Genomic DNA, 19,182 nt, shown 5'->3' with positions numbered 1-19,182 from the left:
GCAAGTTGAGGCCATTTCCTCTAGTCCTGTCACTAGTCACTTGGGAGAAGAGACCAGCACCCACCTCTCTGCAACCCCCTTTCAGGTAGTTGTAGAGAGCGATAAGGTCTCCCCTCAGCCTCCTCTTCTCCAGACTGAACAACCCCAGCTCCCTCAGCCGCTCCTCATAAGACTTGTGCTCCAGACCCCTCACCAGCTTCGTCGCCCTTCTCTGGACACGCTCCAGCACCTTAATGTCCTCCTTGTAGTGAGGGACCCAAAACTGAACACAGGATTCGAGGTGCGGCCTCACCAGAGCCGAGTACAGAGGCATGATCACCTCCCTGCTCCTGCTGGCCACACTATTTCTGATACAAGCCAGGATGCCGTTGGCCTTCTTGGCCACCTGGGCACACTGCTGGCTCATCTTCAGCCGGCTGTCGATCAACACCCCCAGGTCCTTTTCTGCGGGGGAACTTTCCAGCCACTCATCCCCAAGCCTGTAGCGTTGCCTGGGGTTGTTGTGGCCGAAGTGTAGAACCCGGCACTTGGCCTTGTTGAACTTCATCCGGTTGGCCTCAGCCCATCGATCCAGCCTGTCCAGATCCCTCTGCAGAGCCTTCCTACCCTCCAGCAGATCAACACTCCCACCCAACTTGGTGTCATCTGCAAACTTGCTGAGGGAGCACTCTATCCCCTCATCCAGATCATCAATGAAGACATTAAACAAGACCGGTCCCAAAACTGAGCCCTGGGGGACTCCGCTTGTGACCGGCCGCCAGCTGGATTTCACCCCATTCACCACAACTCTCTGGGCTCGGCCATCCAGCCAGTTTTTAACCCAGCGAAGAGTGTACCTGTCTAAACCACGGGCCGCCAGCTTCTCTAGGAGAATACTGTGGGGAACAGTGTCAAAGGCTTTGTTGAAGTCCAGGTAGACAACATCAACAGCCTTCCCCTCATCCACTAGGCGGGTCACCTGGTCATAGAAGGAGATCAGGTTGGTCAAGCAGGACCTGCCTTTCATGAACCCGTGCTGGCTTGGCCTGATCCCTTGGTTATCCTGCACGTGTCCCGTGAGCGCCCTCAAGATGAGCCTCTCCATAACCTTCCCCGACACCGAGATCAGGCTGACAGGCCTGTAGTTCCCCGGATCCTCCTTCCGACCCTTCTTGTAGATGGGCGTCACGTTGGCAAGCCTCCAGTCATCCGGGACCTCCCCCGTTGACCAGGACTGTTGATAAATGATGGAGAGCGGCTTGGAGAGCCATAGTATATCCAGGTTTTTAAAAGACTGGTTTTGATGTAGGATGTAGTTTAAAGGTTGACTTGCTAGGCCACAAGGCTTCCAAGCAACAAGAGCTGTAGTTGAATTTGAGCTGTATGTCTCATGAGAACCTCCCCACCACTTCCAGTTTTCTGAAGCTGGATAAATCCTCTCAGAAGTCTGTGTTTGCAGAGGCTTTTGGCTTGGCACAATGATTTAACTGTATTTGCCCATGTAACTTTTATCTTCTGTTTGTTTGTGCAATATTTTAATGGATGGCTTTGACTTTGTCGATTTCAGGTGCCTGAAGTGCTGCAGCAGATGGGCACAATAACATTTTTATTAGAAAGCCTTGCCAATTTGGGTTTTAATTCAGACTTTTCCAGCTGCTGCTCTGTGGTCCAGTGACTGAAATGTATGCCCGGTGCATTTTCTTTTATATGGGTGAAAACAAGAGGACACTTTCTGTTTGGGTCCAAACTGGGCCTTTGGGAGCCCACGTACAACCACAGTAATATCCCTCTAGAAACATAACTCCTATGTAAGGGCATACTATGTGCCCACCAGTGTTCCGGCTTCCTAAAGGATGTGAACACCCAAGCTTTACAATCTGCCTCTTTGCTTGCAGGTTGCTGTACAATGACCCTTGCTGTATCATCAATATAAAGTTCCCCAGCCTTAGTCCTGAAGCCTGTAAAGTGGGCGCTGGACCAGGGACTGTACAGGGACCTACACTGTTCCCTTACTGACCCGATATAAATGGCGAATAAATGCTAAGCAGTTTGAAACTGTAGTACTGGGTTTATGCATGCTTTATTTGCTAGAAATACTCTTCTTAAGCAGGATCCCAGGCTGGCCTGATACCACAGTGCACTGGTTGCCAGAGTGTTTGGAGGGGAAACCCAGCGCTGGATGACTTTAGCTACCATGATTAATTTTGAAGAGATTGAGGCTAAATTGTCTCCAGTCCTACCTCACAGGTCCAGCTTCAAGGAGATATCCTGGGCCTCCAGTTTTAGTCAGGCCTCACTTTGGCTTCTACATTTAAAAAAGTTTGCTGAGCTAATACTGATACTTCGTCTAGGCTAGCAAGTCCCTTTTCATGTAAGCAAGGGATTAATCAGAGAGTTATATCCTTAGCATAGCTGCTACTAGTTTTCCAAACAAAATGAGTTGCACCAATCAAAGTACTATTTTGGCTAATATAACCTCTAAAATTACGGTGTTCCCCAGCCTCACTGCTTTTATTGGGTTTATTATTTGTCCACATCCCCACCAGTACCATAACAGTGATAAACATGTCAATGGTAGACCCAGACTTCACAGAATCACAGAATCACAGAATCACTACGGTTGGAAAAGACCTGTAAGATCATCAAGTCCAACCAAAAAAAAAAAAAAAGGAAAAACCACCCACAAACCACAAAACACACCACAACCCACACCAAAACAACCCACCCGCACCACACAGCACCATGCCCATCAAGCCACATCCCACAATGCCATATCCACACGCTCCTTGAATAGCTCCAGGGAGGGTGACTCCACTACCTCCCTGGGCAGCCTGTTCCAGTGTTTCACCACTCTCTCAGTAAAGAACTTTTTCCTAATACTCAGTCTGAATCTCCCCTGGCGCAACTTGAGGCCATTTGCCCTAGTCCTGTCGCTCGTCACTTGGGAGAAGAGACCAACACCCACCTCTCTGCAACCCCCTCTCAGGTAATTATAAAGAGCGATAAGGTCTCCCCTCAGCCTCCTCTTCTCCAGACTGAACAACCCCAGCTCCCTCAGCCGCTCCTCATAAGACTTGTGCTCCAGACCCCTCACCAGCTTCGTCGCCCTTCTCTGGACACGCTCCAGCACCTCAATGTCCTTCTTGTAGTGAGGAGCCCAAAGGCAAGTCTTGCCCAAAGGCAAGTCTTCAGGCAAGTCTTGCAGCATTTAGCAGAATGCCTGCAAATTCTCTGCAAATTTTTCCCCTTCATTATGGCAGACATTGTACTGAAGGGAAGAATAGCAAACCAGGTGAGCACATTAAGGTTCATCTCTTTGTGCTTAACCTGGGTACCATAATGCATCCTTTCCTTTTTTTTTTAGCTGCTAGCTAATAGTCTCACACAATCACGTAACTTGTTAAATTTTTCATGGGTGATAGTAAATCGTACTTTGCACTTCCTCAATTATTTTTTTCCTTTTGGCAAACAGTTGCTTAATAGCAACTTTTTACAGAAAGGCAGTCATTTTACTAGCACAGGTTAACATTTCACAAATACAGAAGTGCAGCGATTCCCCCCTAAAATTTCTACCTGAAAGAGAACAATGTAAAGTCATTCAACTAAAGACAATAGCAAGTCTAAGACTAAAGCTAAGGGAACGACAGGAAATAAATTAAACAGCATGGTCAGCATATTCCTCAGCATTGTTGTACAATGTAACAGTGTCATAGTAACCCCGGCCCTGGCATTTGTCAATGTTCTTGTTGCTTTATCCCATATTCCGTGGCAATATTTGCTAGTAATGCATTAACAGAATTCACATTCCCAAGGCATGGAAACACTTTTTTTAGCTCCCGACATTATAGACGTATCTTGAATCAATAAAGCTGGCCACTTACTGCGATAATCGGAAATACTGTGGAAGGTAATTGCTTCACAGCAAATGACTTCACATAATTTGATAATTGCTAGGTCCCAGGCATCATTCTTGCTGTTAATCCATTGTGATTTATTGTCCATTTCTACTTTATTTATCATCACATTATTGTTCCAAGGTTCTTCTTGATCTTTGGCTCTCAGAGTCCAGCTGCACATTTCATTGCTGGCAGTTTTAAAAGAAAAATCAGATTAAATATCAGTTGAGATGCTGTGCCCGAAGAACATGTTTCACTTGTGCCGTGTCTGGAGGGTTTCCTGGGCAGTCCTCAGTTATTTTGCCATTTTTCAGTTCTTGTGGTAACTTAAAGGGAGTATGTCAGTATAACTCCCCTCTCTAGGGTAATAATGATTAGATTTTACTTCACTTCTAAGTCTGGCTACAAATACATGGCACTGCGCTTCTTCACTGTGCAACTGACATTTATTGAACATGTGTCAGAATGCTTTGAAAATATACTATTATTCAGTGCTTGTGTTTCAACTGCTTTTGGACAGTAGATAAAGACAGTGCTAGCTGACCTGCATTTCCTTCCATTCTGTTTTAACTTTTTAATTCTGTTAATATTTCCCAAGTGAGAGTTACCCCTTGGAGAGGCAGATGAGAGCCCTCAGGTCCTGCTGCAGGTGAGGAGAGGGAAGAGTGGCCACAGAGCAGGTTCCTACACAGCTTGCCCAGAGCTGCAGAGCTGGAAGTGGGCTCTGTGCACAGCCCTGGGGAGCAGGCAGGACAGACCCAAACCAACTCTTTGCTTGGGGCTTTCTGCCGGGAATTCCTGCGACATACTTTCACAACTGTCATAGCTGTGTATGAAATAAGACTGTGTGAAGAGAGAGGACAGAGGGCTTCTCTGTGCCAAGGTGGCAAGGATCAGCACCAGGGCCTTGAATAATGCTCTTTTTTGCCCCAAGGCTACAGTGCTTTTGTTGGATTGTTTCTAGGTGGTAAGGCAGGAGGTGCAGATGACAGCAACAGTGCTAAGTAACCTCTGATGAGGCCTCTCCTATTTGGCTCTAAATAGAGCTGAAATATCTGGAGCTGAGCTACGTAAAGCCTCAGAACAGAAGGAGGCAGCATTTCCATCAGGTTGGTCTAAATGATGCTCAAGGCTGTAGGATGATACTGTCCACTGATACCAAAGCACAAGTGGCATTCTAGCCTGTGAGTGGCTTGAGTAGTGAGGATCATTCACCATCCCAGATGGTGAGGTGGTAGCTGGACTACTAGTTAGGTTACTTAGCCAATGGGTTACCTCTGAATTTATAGAGTAGAAGGAGTCTTCTCTCTCTTGCCTTCAGAATGGCAGGAAGGTTGCCCAACTGGTGCTTCATTTCCCTTTCTAGTGAATGCAGTTTTCCTTATGTTATACACAGACTTCTGGCCTATGTTTGGGAATGCATGGCCATTAAAGATGCCCAGAAAGATAGGTAAAGCCTAAAACTGTAGGCATTTGTTTTGACAGAAATCCGTTCTGCCTAAATGAGACCTTTGTTTCAGCTGACAGTCCAGCAGAAGGCTTGCCTGTGCTTTGCACACTTGACAGTTTTTGTGGCTAAACCCCATTTTACATGGTAGCAATACATCATCAGGAGAGTACTGAGCTTTTTTCCTTGACCTTCTGTACTTTCTGTTCCCATTTTTGTAAGTCATTTCAAATGTTGCTGCTGGTTATGTTTCATTTATATTCAACCTGTTCCTCACATCACTGTTGTCACTCATACTGGCTAACTATGAAACTGAGAATCAAGATTTTTCTTTTTTCAATGAAAGTGCATTTTTAGCCTCCTTATCTATTGCTTATTAATTGGAATTTCAGCATTACCTGCAACACACAGTTTACTCATTGCATGGTATATGCAAATTGCAAGCTACTGCTCAAGAAGGGATTTTCCTATAGTGCAGCCAACAATAATTTGTGACTTCTGTGGGTTTCAGGTAAAGCCCATATCTCTTTCTGGTAAAACTGTGACATAACAATCACCAACAGTGATGGAGTTGTATCCACAGCCTCAGATGTCCCTATGGCTTTGCTTTCTATCCCTTTCTGAAGCAAATGGTGTCACAGCCACGGTGTCACCACTTTCTGGTAGGATGGACAGAATTTTCCCTCTCCTCCTCCTCTCATTCCTAAGCCAGAGACGCGAAGCTGCTGGAAGAACTCTTCCTCCAGGCCTGCCAGCCAAGAGCTGGTGTTGTCACCACTTGTTGTCTGCAAGCTTGATACAACTGCCCATTTGCCTAAGGGATGAGAGTCTAAAGGTGACAGTTTCATCACCCAGAGACTTTGAACTGATAGGCAAGTCTGTTGCTAAATACAACATTTTATATACTCTGCCACAGTTCTTTTTGCCATAAATGTGCCATTAAACAGGGTGTTAAAAATGGACTTCATTTTATGTTATACACAGAAGAATTATTGCTGTACATACCAGAGACCTTTATGGAGCAGTGAACACTATCATTGTCCTTGTGGACACAATCTGAAGGGCCAGTGGGTCTCCACAGAGGACCCTGTAGGAAACAGGACCTCTGTCAGCTATGCTCAAACAGATCTGTTTCCTCAAAGCTCATTTATATGAAAGAGGAACATCCTCCTTCAAGGTCTGTGTACTCCCTCCTTCTCCAACCCCCATTTCAGGTGTCCCCCTTCCAGGTGGTGAGCAGGCTTGGCCTGTGTTTTGCCACTAGTGTAAAAGCCCGTCCCACTTCTAGCAGACGTGAGTTTGTTACTCTAAGCACTCTTCCCTGTTGGACTTACACTGTCTAGGTGAGTAAAGCGCAAAGTTTAAAATCACCATGCCAAGGCTTGACCACAAGAGTTTGACCCAGCTGACATACACCTGAGAGAAGTCAGGCTTTTTAGGGCTGTAACTACATGAATACAGTTGACAGGAAAGAAAAGTCTGGAAATAGCTGCCTTGGAGACATCTATGGGAAAATGAACATCTGGTCTCGAGAAGGACTACCCTGGACTACACCTAGGTAAAACTTCTCAGGTTAAACCTGATTTATCTCACTGAAAGGTATTATAGCATGTGGGCATGACTTTTAATTTTCTTTGAAACAGCTGGGGTTTTCCCAAGATGACCCACTCATGGCCAAATGGCAAGTGTTATACTATATTTAGTGTTATACTGAAAGTGAACAGGCAGCGATATTCCTTTAGAGCATGTTATATTATGACTGAATTATGTCAGTAACAGTTTGCTAAATCTGAAACTAAAATGTATTTTGCTGGGGCTTGTCAAGAGGGCTATTACCCAGGATATGATTTGCACAGTCACCCCTGAAACAACCTGAGCTATGTGACTATCTAGCATGTATAGCTTTGGCCTGTGTTTTTAAACAAAGCTTGAATTTTCTTCATGCTTTCTGAGTACCAAGATTTTGATAGTTCTGCAGAGCAATAACTTGGCACACCAAATGAAAGTGCACCCGAGGAATCCTCTTGCCGATGAATAGTGTTGTGAGGAATCATGAGTCATGTCTATAGTGCTGTCACAGGTCAAACCTGAGGGTGCCCCACTGGGGGCCGCATGAAGAAGCACTGAACTTACGCACCCACTGCAGTTCCTGGGCACATCCCATGCTCTTTGGCATGACACTTTTCTTGTAAGTCTTTGCAACCTGCCCTGCTTGCATGACCCTTCTAGTATCATCTCCTCCACCACTCTGACTTACTCATACCATACACATGGAGTGATGCAAGGGTGGGCAATATCCACTAAGTTCTTACAGAAATACAGGGGAAAAAGGAGCTCCCCAATACTGGCAAGGAACTAGATGTCTGGATAGCAGCCTTCCAGTGCAGTGACCCCAAAACCTGAATGCGTTTGTGTTGACCTTCATGTAAGCTACAGCGGGCATCCACCTCAAAGGTTCAGCCTAAATCAGAGTCTGTACAGATCAGAAGGCTCCAGATTTCCCGTACGGGACAAGATCTTATCTCAGGCATTCACAGGCATGCGGTACAGGTATGTACAGGAATAGATATGTTTGCAGTACAGCTTTGGTATGGCATAGTTCCTCATCACCACCTCCAGTTCTGGATAAATGCTCACAGAGGTGCTCAAAGAGGTTTTTTTTTTATTTTCTAAGCACAGAAGACCACAGTGTGAGCGCATTGCAGAAACCTCCATACAAGAGTGAGCAAATACGCAGCAAGAAGTGGGTGCCCTGTGGCAGTAACGCTGGCTGGGCTGGCAGCAACAGGGAGCTGGCAGCAGGCTGACAGGCAGTGCGCAGCCTTGGCAGGCATGAGGACAACAGAGTGGGCAGAAAAACATGCTTTGAGGCCTGTCCCAGCTGGTCCCTTTCTGCCTTGACCACTTCCTTGGCAGACTGTTCAAGCCACAGCCTCTGTCCCTGGAAGCCCACCTGAAAGGATGCAGTACCAGCCTTGCTATCTGCTTTCAGAAGCTGACTGTGCAGGAATGAAGGCTCAGGGGACTGAGGCTTTGTAGGGACTAAGGCTGAGAGGTAGCCAAGGACGGCCCCTGGTGGGAGGCAGGGACTGCTGAGTGGATGGGGCATGGCTGGATGTGGACCCCAATGTGTCCTGCTTTGTTTGTCTCTGAGACATGACCTTGTCATCCTAACACAGTCTGCCCTGAACTGTGTTTCTGATGTGTGCTCACAGCCCCAGCTGGGGAGTGCCCAGCCTGGGAGCCACACAGCTCCACATGAGTGGCGTGGGACTCATCCAGCATCGCAGCTTAGCGCTGGTGGGGATGGAGGACAGGGCCACGGGGTAAACACATGGGCTGGAGCAGCAGGAGTAGCTAGGGTCCACATACCACAGCAAAGAATCTGTAGGCAAGTAAAGAGACCTTCTGCTGAGGCTTCCTTTGCCTGTGCACAGTGTTCTTGGGAATGCTGGTTCACAGCTACACTGGTGCCTGTACAAAAATAAGGGACAAGCCAGGCCTGCCTCCCATGCTAGGCAGGGAATGGGAAGAGTGGGGGAAACTGCTGAGCAGGCACAAGCCTCAGTGTGTATGGTAGATGCAGAGGAACAAAATGGTATTAAGCTTATGTAAGCACACAGTGCTCATCATCTAGGGGAACTAGCTGGTTGGTGTCAACACCAAGCACTAACACAGCCCAAATCTGTCTAGCAGCCATCTGTCAGGCAACCAACATTTTGGAGCTCAGCTATCAATACTGTAGTTCTTAAGCAAGGAAATGCATATAGCCTTTGATAGCCATGGAGAAGGCATGGGCTACAGATGTTGCAGATGAGCTACAGTGTGTTGCTCACTGGACAATTTTTTTCGTATCAGGACTGAGGTAAACTTCAGGGGGGACCACATCTTATAGCTTTTCCATTATGACTTTGGTGTGAGGTTCTTCTGCAATGCACTGGAGGTGCACTGGAAGCCCCGCTCAGGGCCCACACCGTATTGTTAGTGCATCCTGTTGCTAGTGAAGTAACGAGGTTGTCTGGGTGACAGCCCAGCTTCCTGCCTGTGCCATGAAGAGCAATAAGTGTCCTGCAGCACCTTAAAATACTGACTTTCAAGTGATCTTAAAGGTCAAGACTGTGTAGACTGTCAGAAAACTTAGCCTCAAAGGCACTGCAGCAGGAGGATTGTGGAGGTGCTATAATCAGGCTGAGTCCAGCCCTCTGCTATCTATCATAGCAACCACGTCATGTTAAGTCCCTGCACGAATTCAGCAAGATTACTCCTTAATTAGCTAGATTTCTGTTCACACCATTCTGTTGTAAAAGGCTGTTGTAGGAGATGTTAAATGTCATGCACCGTGACAAACAAACCAACCCAACTTTCAACAGGAAATTCCGTGTATCTCCCACGGTTTGCTGAACGTAACATTTAGAAGGACTACACCTCCAGCATCCTGCCTGCCCAGGGAAATAAGTCATTTGCAAGGAGCTACAGGGAGGATCATTATCACAGAAAGTTTCCCTGTTGGCTTCACACCAAGTCTTTAAAACTGCTCTTCGTTTAGAGCAATGACACTCTGTAGACACACGCACTTGGCTTGGAAGGTAGCAGACTTCAGGAGAAGCACTGGGCAGGGTGCTCAGTAGCTGACCCTGTAACCGCAGTACAGCTGTCTCAGACCTTGCTGCTTGGCTGCTTCCTGCTCACCGAAGACAAACCTGGACCTGGATGTGCAACCAGAAGCGACCGGTTCCAGAGCTAAGATGCTGCTTAGAAGTGGGTTGGTGGCTTCCCAGACATGTCTGCTATGGAACCCTGCTCCACCTGGACTCCTGTGCATGAGGGGTCAGATTATCACAATACAGCTGATGCAGCAGGAGCCAGCTTTGCAACATGCTCCTATTATATGACTGTTTTGTTTCAGCCAGCCAATATTCAATGGCACTGTGGGTTTATTTCTAGCAAGAGGAGAAAATTATTATATGAGTAAGGTTATTCTTGGTTGTTCAGTCCTGTTTGTTTACAGGGAAGTGCATGCATGCCTATGTCCCCAAAACAACCTGGAAACGAACAGTGCACAGTTCTGTTGCTCACTCTTTCCAAGACTGCTTTTCCTCTCAGCTCTGCTTGCCCAAATTTTCTGTCTCCAGGAGATCTGTCCCAGGGCAACTCTCTCCATTACTTTTTCTTATTTTTCCTGGCTTCCAGCCTTTAATATGCTTCCAACAGCCAACCTGCTTTCCTCAGCATTTGCAACTCATTCCATCAGGCTGGGTTTTAGTTCCTGATAGTCCTTCATGCCATGTATTATGTAAGTTCCTACTCTTTTTAGCTATCACGGCCTTCAGAGGCTGTTTTTCTCTTTCCTTTTAACTTGGAGAAACCCCACACAGATTACCCACTGTTCTTAATGAGGTCTCTGCCTTTTGTCTATAGAATGCTATTTGATTTCAGATTGAAATAGCCCCTATTACAGTAGTAAGCTACACTTCTAATCACTTGTGAGAATGGTAACTAAGGGCCAGGTCCAACAGGACTCAGGAGAAAGTTTACAGTGCAAAATTATTGTGGAATAAGCAGAAGTATGTACTGCTGTACACTAATTAATCTGTACTTCCTCCTCCGTTGTTCTTAACATGCAGTGAGTTCAAAGAGCTTCCTTCAGTTTTGAAACTTCAGGTGCTAAAATTATATTCATTGCAACCTGCTCCACCTCCATAGCTCCACCTCCTAGGAGCTATAGCTCCCCCGAAGCCAGGAAATTCCTCATTTCAGGAGTTGCTTCCATTTCCTTTCCTACTTTATCCTGTCACAAACACCTAAAGTGCTGCTTCAGAGCATGCCATGGTGTAGCTCTGCCTTGACAGTGGAGAGCAACTCAGCACCTACCTAATGCTGAAGTGCCTGGGTTTGAGAAACCAGGTTCTTCACACCCCTACCCGTGCAAGAGACGCCATCTGCTCTGAGCATGCCTCGCAGGCCCACAGGGTGGGCTCTGAACAAAGGCATTCCTGCTCCCTCTCACGGAGCACATTTCTCCATGCAGAAAATGATAGCTGGGCCAGGGAGAAGAGGAGTGACCTGCCAAGTTGGGCAATAAGAGCATTTTGAGACCCAAGTTGTCTACGTAACTCTGATTCTCTGAGCTAAACAGAGGCATTTGGTTACGTAGCATATTGATATTGCTGATCATATACAGGTATCTAATAGAGGCCTGACTGGACTGATGCAAGGTAGTTGGGATTTGCCAGAAATCTGCTCTCCCAGGTACTCCTGTGTCAACAGATTCCTGGGAGAGTTCAAAGTGTCAGTGTTTATGCAGCCAAGGGGAAGTAAAGCAGACTCATATTAAACTTTTTAAGAGGTTTTTCTTACCAATCAATAAAGTGCTGATTCTCACTGTCTTTTCCACAGCCAGGGGGCTTGTTATTCACTACCTGTCAGCTATCTGCTAATATTTGATTTGCACTTTACGGAGATAGGGGTTGGGGTTTTTTGTGCAGCCGTTTGATGATTTCTGAGGAGGCTGTTGAAAGCTGGTGAAGGTGAGAGCTAGCTGTAGGCCAACGGTAAATGGGAAGCAGAAAAAAAATTCAGTCCAAGCAGCCTGCAGTGACCTGAGAAAAGGGCTCTGTCTACATCACGAGTAATGCAGCATAATAGGAGCGGATCGGCAGAGTGGAACAGTTCATGCTGAAAACCTGACATCTACATTAGGTGCCTTTTAGGAGGGTTACTTAAGATGAGCTCTTGTCTGGTCCAATGGACTGAACATGCACTTGTGGTTTGAGCACATCAGACATGCTCCTGGAGCACATCTCATGGTTTAATATAATCTGAAAGGAGTCTCGCTTACAGACTCCAAGTATGCTACAACAGATGCAGTAAGCAGGGACAACTGGACAATTTGTTTCAAAAGCACATTCCTCAACTAAGACACTAATGTAGATAAGGCGAAAGACTGCTTGAAATAGATTAAATTTAGACTAAATGAAGCAAAGTTTGCTCTGCGTGATGCGTAAGAACAATGAAGCTGCAGGTTCACAGTAAATTGCAACTGAACAAAAAAACCCAAATGAGCATGCAGTTTCTTCTTCTTTCTGCATCTCTCTACTTCTTTTCTGGTACGCCACAAAGGAAGCTTGGGTGCTTAGCTCTGCATTCGGGATCTCACTAAAGAAGTCAGGCATCTAGGAGTTAGATACTGCAATGCAACCTTACAGCATCTAATAATAAGCATTTTTGGTTTAAATTAAATATTACTTACTTCATATTTTAAACAGGGGAGAGCCAGATTTTGCTTTCAGTTACTCTGAATGCATACTGGAGCAAGATTCAGTCTATAAATATTTAAATAAACAATATTCATTAAATTAGTTTTCCTCCTAGTCTTTCTATTTACTTCTATTTGCTATCGAAAGTTCTATTATGGATTCAGCTCAGTTTTTCCCTGGAGGCTGTAGCCACAATAATATTGTTTGATGTAAATAGGTTGTGGTGACTGAATTTTTTACTCCAGTAAGCATATTGCTTGGAACATGCTGCTCACTCCCATGGTCCAAAAAACTGTGAAGGGATGACTCATACCTGACAACTGCTACTGATCTCATTTCCCTTACTCAAACTCCACAGTTTATGTACAGCTCTATTTTGAATAATAGGGTATGTGAATGTGTCTCCAGTCTTTCTTTATTCAGCCTTAGGAGCAAAGAAGGGACTTTCTTTCTTTCTTTTCATTTAGTGGACTGGTGCTCATCTCACTAATATTGAGTCCATTTACAAGAACATGATGGATGTTTTAACTTCAGTTTATCCCACAGCAACTGCATGTGATATTTTTAGAACTGCTTTCTGAGCTTTTTTGAGATAGATGCCCAGGTGGATTTGCACTAGCCTAGATTTTAAACAGTTATTTACACATATGCATTACCCACCCTGAGCTGCTTGCCTCTGTGCATAAAGGTCTACATGCACGTGACAAGCTTCCTTCCTGGGATGTAACTAGATTACTGTTGTGGTCTTCCCCTGCTAAAATCAGCCACAAAGATTTTATGCTGCAATAATCCTTCTCTGGTCATGTTTATTTTAGTGGTTCTCCCATTGCCTTCCCAGATGGCTTTTGCACTGTGCGTGACCAGCTGACGTGTTGGCCTGTGTGCAGTCCTGCTCTGGGGTCACGGCGGCTGAAGTCACGGCACTGTGCCAACGTCAGCACAAATGCTGACACAAATGCAAGTACATGCTCCTGCCTCAGGAATGAGCACACCGGACCTCATCTTCTCCCTTGTCCTGTATTTCTGCATTGTGTTTCCACCCGGAGTCACTCAGAGGGCCTCAGAAAAGGAGATGATGCAGGGAGCTGCATGATCCCAACTACAGAAGCTGGTATTTTTAAGAGAAGCAGTAAAGCGACCGGCCAAGCAAGACTATAACTGGGCTCCCATGTGGTGCCCTAATAACTCAAAGCTATGAAGATGACTTGGAAACCTATAGAGAAAACTATTTATGGTTGAGCCCATATTATGCGCTGGACTGGATTTATTGACATGAGTCACACACCAATCCTCACCTCAAGCCTTCCATTTAGCACTGAGCATTTACTTTTCAGTCTCCCCGATCATCCTATAGCTGAACAGTTACTTTCTATCAAGATTTCAGTAAAATCTTCAGCAAAAGCTTTTATCCTCCAAGTTAAGAGAAGGTAAACAGGTTCTCTTAGAATAAGACACGTTTAGCTGGTGCTTGTTATCCCACATTGTTCACCATGCTAGTAAATTCAGCCATTAGCAGAAAGAAATGAGCATTTTCCAGGCAAGTTGCATTAATATTAAATCTACAACAGGACTAACTAGGCTTTGGTGGAAAGTATCAGTTTTTATCAGTGAAGTCCAAGGTTTTGTACAGGAGAGAAGTCATCAAAATAGAGTTTCAACAAGCTTTTCCACACAAGCAATGCCATAAATAACCTGATGAGGAGGTTACAGACCTTATTCATGCAATGACATTTGCCATTTCATAAAATCATACAATAGTTTGGGTTGGAAGGGACCTTTAAAGGTCATCTAGTCCAACCCCCCTGCAATGAGCAGGGACATCTTCAACTAGATCAGGTTGCCCAGAGACCCGTCCAACCTGACCCTGAATGTTTCCAGGGATGGGGCATCTAACACCTCTCTGGGCAACCTGTTCCAGTGTTTCACCACCCTCATCATAAAAAAATGTCTTCCTTGTATCTAGTCTAAATCTACGCTCCTTTAGTTTAAAACCATTACCCCTCGTCCTATTGCAATAGGGCCTGCTAAAAAGTCTGTCCCCATCTTTCTTATAAGCCCCCTTTAAGTATTGAAAGGCCGCAACAAGGTCTCCCCAGAGCCTTCTCTTCTCCAGGATGAGCAACCCCAACAGAGAGGTGTTCCATCCCTCTGATCATTTTCGTGGCCCTCCTCTGGACCCGCTCCAACAGGTCCATGTCTTTCCTGTGCTGAGCGCTCCAGAGCTGGATGCAGTACTCCAGGTGGGATCTCACCAGAGCGGAGTAGAGGGGCAGAATCACCTCCCTCGACCTGCTGGCCATGCTTCTTTTGATGCAGCCCAGGATACAGTTGGCTTTTTGGGCTGCGAGCACACATTGTTGGCTCATGTTCAGTTTTTCATCCACCACTATGCCCAAGTCCTTCTCTGCAGGGCTGCTCTCAATCCCTTCATCCCCCAGCCTGTATTCATATCAGGGGTTGCCCTGATCCATGTGCAAGACGTTGCACTTGGCCTTGTTGAACGTCAGGAGGTTCACATGGGCCCACTTCTCGAGCTTGTCCAGGTCCCTCCAAATGGCATTCTGTCCCTCAGGCATGACAATTTATTGCATAACTCTCCATTACACTAGCTCCCAGAGTTGATCTACATGCATAAATACATCACCAGCAGTTGGCGTTTCCACATTTCCACATAGTAGGGACCACACACTTCTGAAGATGGATGTGTCATGTTATGTGCTGACCTTGTGGCATTCATCATGCAGGTCTGCAGAAAAATGGTGCTGTCACTGCCTATCATATCAAGTCTTCACCAGAACCATGTCTTACCACATCTGTTGTCTTCTACTTCAAGATTAACTTGGTAGTGAAACATGCAGAAAGTTGTCAGAAAGGGAACGTGGAGGGAATATTCAAAGAAAGGAGAAGATAGAAAGAGCCACACTGTACTCTGCAGTAGTCCCAAGCTGGCATTTGAGCCCAAGCTCTTCTCCTGTCCATGCTGCTTGGAGACAAACCTATTACTTAAACAGAAGCTAACACAGGCCCAGCTCAGAGAGGGGGGAAAAAAAGGAATATTTTTGCAAAAGCTAAGTGCGTACCGGTTCGAAGGGCATCCTAGGTTGGGAACGCTGGTTACAGCTGTACTAATAAATTAAACATGCCAGGAACTGTCTCTTCACATGGAGGCTAGCTGTGCAAGATGACTTACCTCTGTGCTGTTATCTTTTAGCCAGATCTTATCCAGATCAGAGTGGCCACAGGGAAAATGCCTGCTGGGGATTTGCGCCAGTTCCTGATCTGCTCCCAGGAACCACTTGGGACAGTACAAACTGGCCTGGGCCAAACCGTGCCTGCACCATACTCCCAGTGTAATGGTGCAGACAGTCATGCTCCAGGGCCCAGAAACTGCTGTTTTTCTCTTGATGATGTAGCTACTGTGTCCAACAAATTTCCCCCTGATCTTCTGCAACGCCATTCTGAGTCCAACATCTGGCAGACAAGTTATGAAGTCTTGTTTAGAAAAATGTTGGTGTTACATATCAGAAGGATCATTGTGTGTGTAGGCAGCCCATGGCTGGGTTTCCTTCTAAGTGTGGCCATAGGGGACTGAGCTACAGGCATCCTATAGTGAGCAATGTAGAGCACACAGCAGTGAGCAATCTCTGCATCAGCTTGCTCCTTGAGTGTGGACCAGGAAATAAAAAGATAGCCTGAGTGACGATGGGCAAGGCCTTCTGAGGAAAAGGCAAAGGCAAAGGCAAGCAGAACTGGAAAAAAGAAGAAGAAGAGAAGAAAGAGAAGAAATGAGGAGGCAGCAAGAAGGACCTAAAGAAGACAATGCACTGAAAACTGTGCTACAAACAGTATTGAAAAGATTGAAGAGAACTGGCATGAAGTTCAGGCTTTAGACAAATATCTGCAGAGGCCGTGGTGAGAGCTCGGTGCAGGAAATGGAGCAGGGAGAAGCCACACTTTAAAGATTAATGATGCTATTAGAAGACATTTCCCTGTTTCATGATGTTTATTAAATATCCAGTTTTAGACTAGCGATAAGGTCAGATATTAGTACCCAGCTCCTATGTTAATGTTGACCCCCATTGTCATGTTTCAGGGGAACATGCTGGAAACTGTCATAAAAATTACATGGGGATGTGGTACATAAATGTATGGAAAGACTAGTTGTGGTACTTATTTATTTGTTGCCTGAAACTAGATTCATTTGCTTCTCATACGCAGCTTAGTACGACCTGTAGGATATGACAAATATTTATTCTCAGCATATGGTGTTGCTTCACATACAGAAAGGTTGTGGCCGTTTCTCGATGCTCCTCGGCTACTGCGTCTGTGGTGGTGCCGTTCAGCGCAGACAAAGAGATGAGCAGGGAGAGGATTCATTTTGGCCAACACCACTAGTTTACAGCATCGCCTTTTTTCTCCTAAACTACAATACCCCAACACCAAACACAGACCTCGTGATCCCTTTTAAACTGTTCTGTAGCCAAAAAAGAGAATGCTATCTGGTAGCACAGCTTCAGTTACCAAAGAATTAATGAATACAGAATTAGAGATATCTGATTATTGTTAGATAAGATAAATGTGATAGTGGCAAAGTGTTATACAACTAATCTGTCCCATGCTACTGCCGTTTGCTGAAGTTGTTCCCAAAATGCGGATACTAGGTGACCAATCACTGCATCTGCTGATAGTTAAAATCAAAACCTTTTAAAAACATGTAAAAGAGATTTCAGCACCTATATTTTAAGGGGAATGGAGAAGCATAGCTGAAGATCAGGCACACCAGCTGGTGGTAAGTGGACAGCTTGTGAGTCAAGGCCTCAGTCTGCCACATGTGAAAAAGCCTACAAAGATGAGAGCTTCAAGAAACAATGAAGATGAGAAAAATGAATTGTTACATTATTCATGTAGTTTTACACATTCTAACCTCAGAAAGACAGAACAAAGTAGAATAAGTAGTGAGCTTTAGCATGACAAAATGGGCTTGGATGTGCTACATATGTTATCAGTGATCTGCAGCAGAACGTAATGCACAACAGCTGAGGTGCCAACATTTGCCAGGTGACTAAATCTGCAGATAGCTTGACCTCAGTCAGATAGGACTCATTTCTAAATGAGCTGGGAGACCTGCATGAATCACAGCATGATGAGAGACTAGAAAGGCTAACTTGAACTAATTCCAAAACTGTAATAAAATAAAGGGCAAGTATTCAGCTGAATATGGTGCTTGTAATAAAGGCATACTGGTAGCTTTTCAAAACAACGCCCTCTCTCTGCAGGACAGATGCCTTATACACAAGTTGTAGGCACTTTCGGGGTGAGACTGTTTCTTTTTGGTGTTTATTTAGAACGGATTAAGGGAGGCTATGCTCTATGTTTGAAGTCCCAAATCATTATTATGAGATAGTGCATGACAGAAGGGAGGGCATTTTCCCTGCATACCTTATGCATTTCTCACTATACTTGGTCCTGAAGTGGCCATTCCCAGGAGGGGAATTTTTTCAGGCACATAGATTTTCTGCATAATACTAATAATAGTGATAATAATTATATTAATTACATTGTAATAATAATACAATGCAATATATTATAGTAATATAGTAATAGAATAAATAACTAAATAAAATATAATCATAATAATATGTTAATATGTTATAATATATGGTAATTATAATACTATTAATATATGATAATATTACTAATAATAGTAATACTAATGAGAATAAATGTAACAAGAACAACAAAGCATGAATAGCTTTTCTCTCATCTATGCTGATTCATTCCCTCTTTATTGTTCTAGACACAGGAACAGTGCTGCCTGAGCCCTGTATCCTTATTCTCCCTTCTGCCTTCCAAACCATGGAGCAGGTTGAAGTCAGCTCTTTTAAAATGCAAATGGAGTTTATAGAAATGCTGTTCTTCCTACTGTAGCTTCCCTGCAGGTCCGGGCAGATGCAATGAGATCATAACCAGTAGTCATGAGCACTTACAGTTTGTCCTGATTTCTTGAGTGCTGGATCATTCATCTCAAAACCAGCACAGAAGAACAGATATGGGGTCCCAACTCCATGTCACTACCCAGGAGATGCTGCTCATCAGGGAGCATCTCCATATCTCCAGCTTCTGGAGGAAATCTTGGTGGCTGTTTCCAGGATCGCTCAGACATAAACAGCAGGTACTCTGGGGTCAGCACTTCCCTGGCTTAGCAGAGCAGTTGCCTGCGTCCTAGCAGTGAGCTCCTGTGCCTTCACACGAGTCAGAGCTGCAGGCTTCTATACACTTGGACATAAGCACGCACAGTTAGTTGCTCCTACCTTGGAAATCCCTAGTACTTTACAAAATACATAGCTCTGGTGGCTCCAGCCTATGATTTTATAACACCTCTCTTTTTATTTTTATTTTTCTTTTCCTTTTTCTTTTTCACAATTATCTTTTGTCTCTGGCTCTTGGGAATAACTGATTAGATGGGAATCTCAGCTTCCATTGAATCATTTTGTCTTCATCTTCACTATAAAGAGTGTGAAACATGGTATCAAAGGCTTAAAGAAATGAGAACAAATAAGCCCAAAAGTTCCTTACACTTCTGAGAGCCTAAATAACAGTTTTG

Source organism: Gavia stellata, chromosome 3, assembly GCF_030936135.1.
Source record: "Gavia stellata isolate bGavSte3 chromosome 3, bGavSte3.hap2, whole genome shotgun sequence".
In the NCBI taxonomy this organism is placed as follows: domain Eukaryota; kingdom Metazoa; phylum Chordata; class Aves; order Gaviiformes; family Gaviidae; genus Gavia; species Gavia stellata.
Note: the sequence above shows the minus strand (reverse complement) of the source record.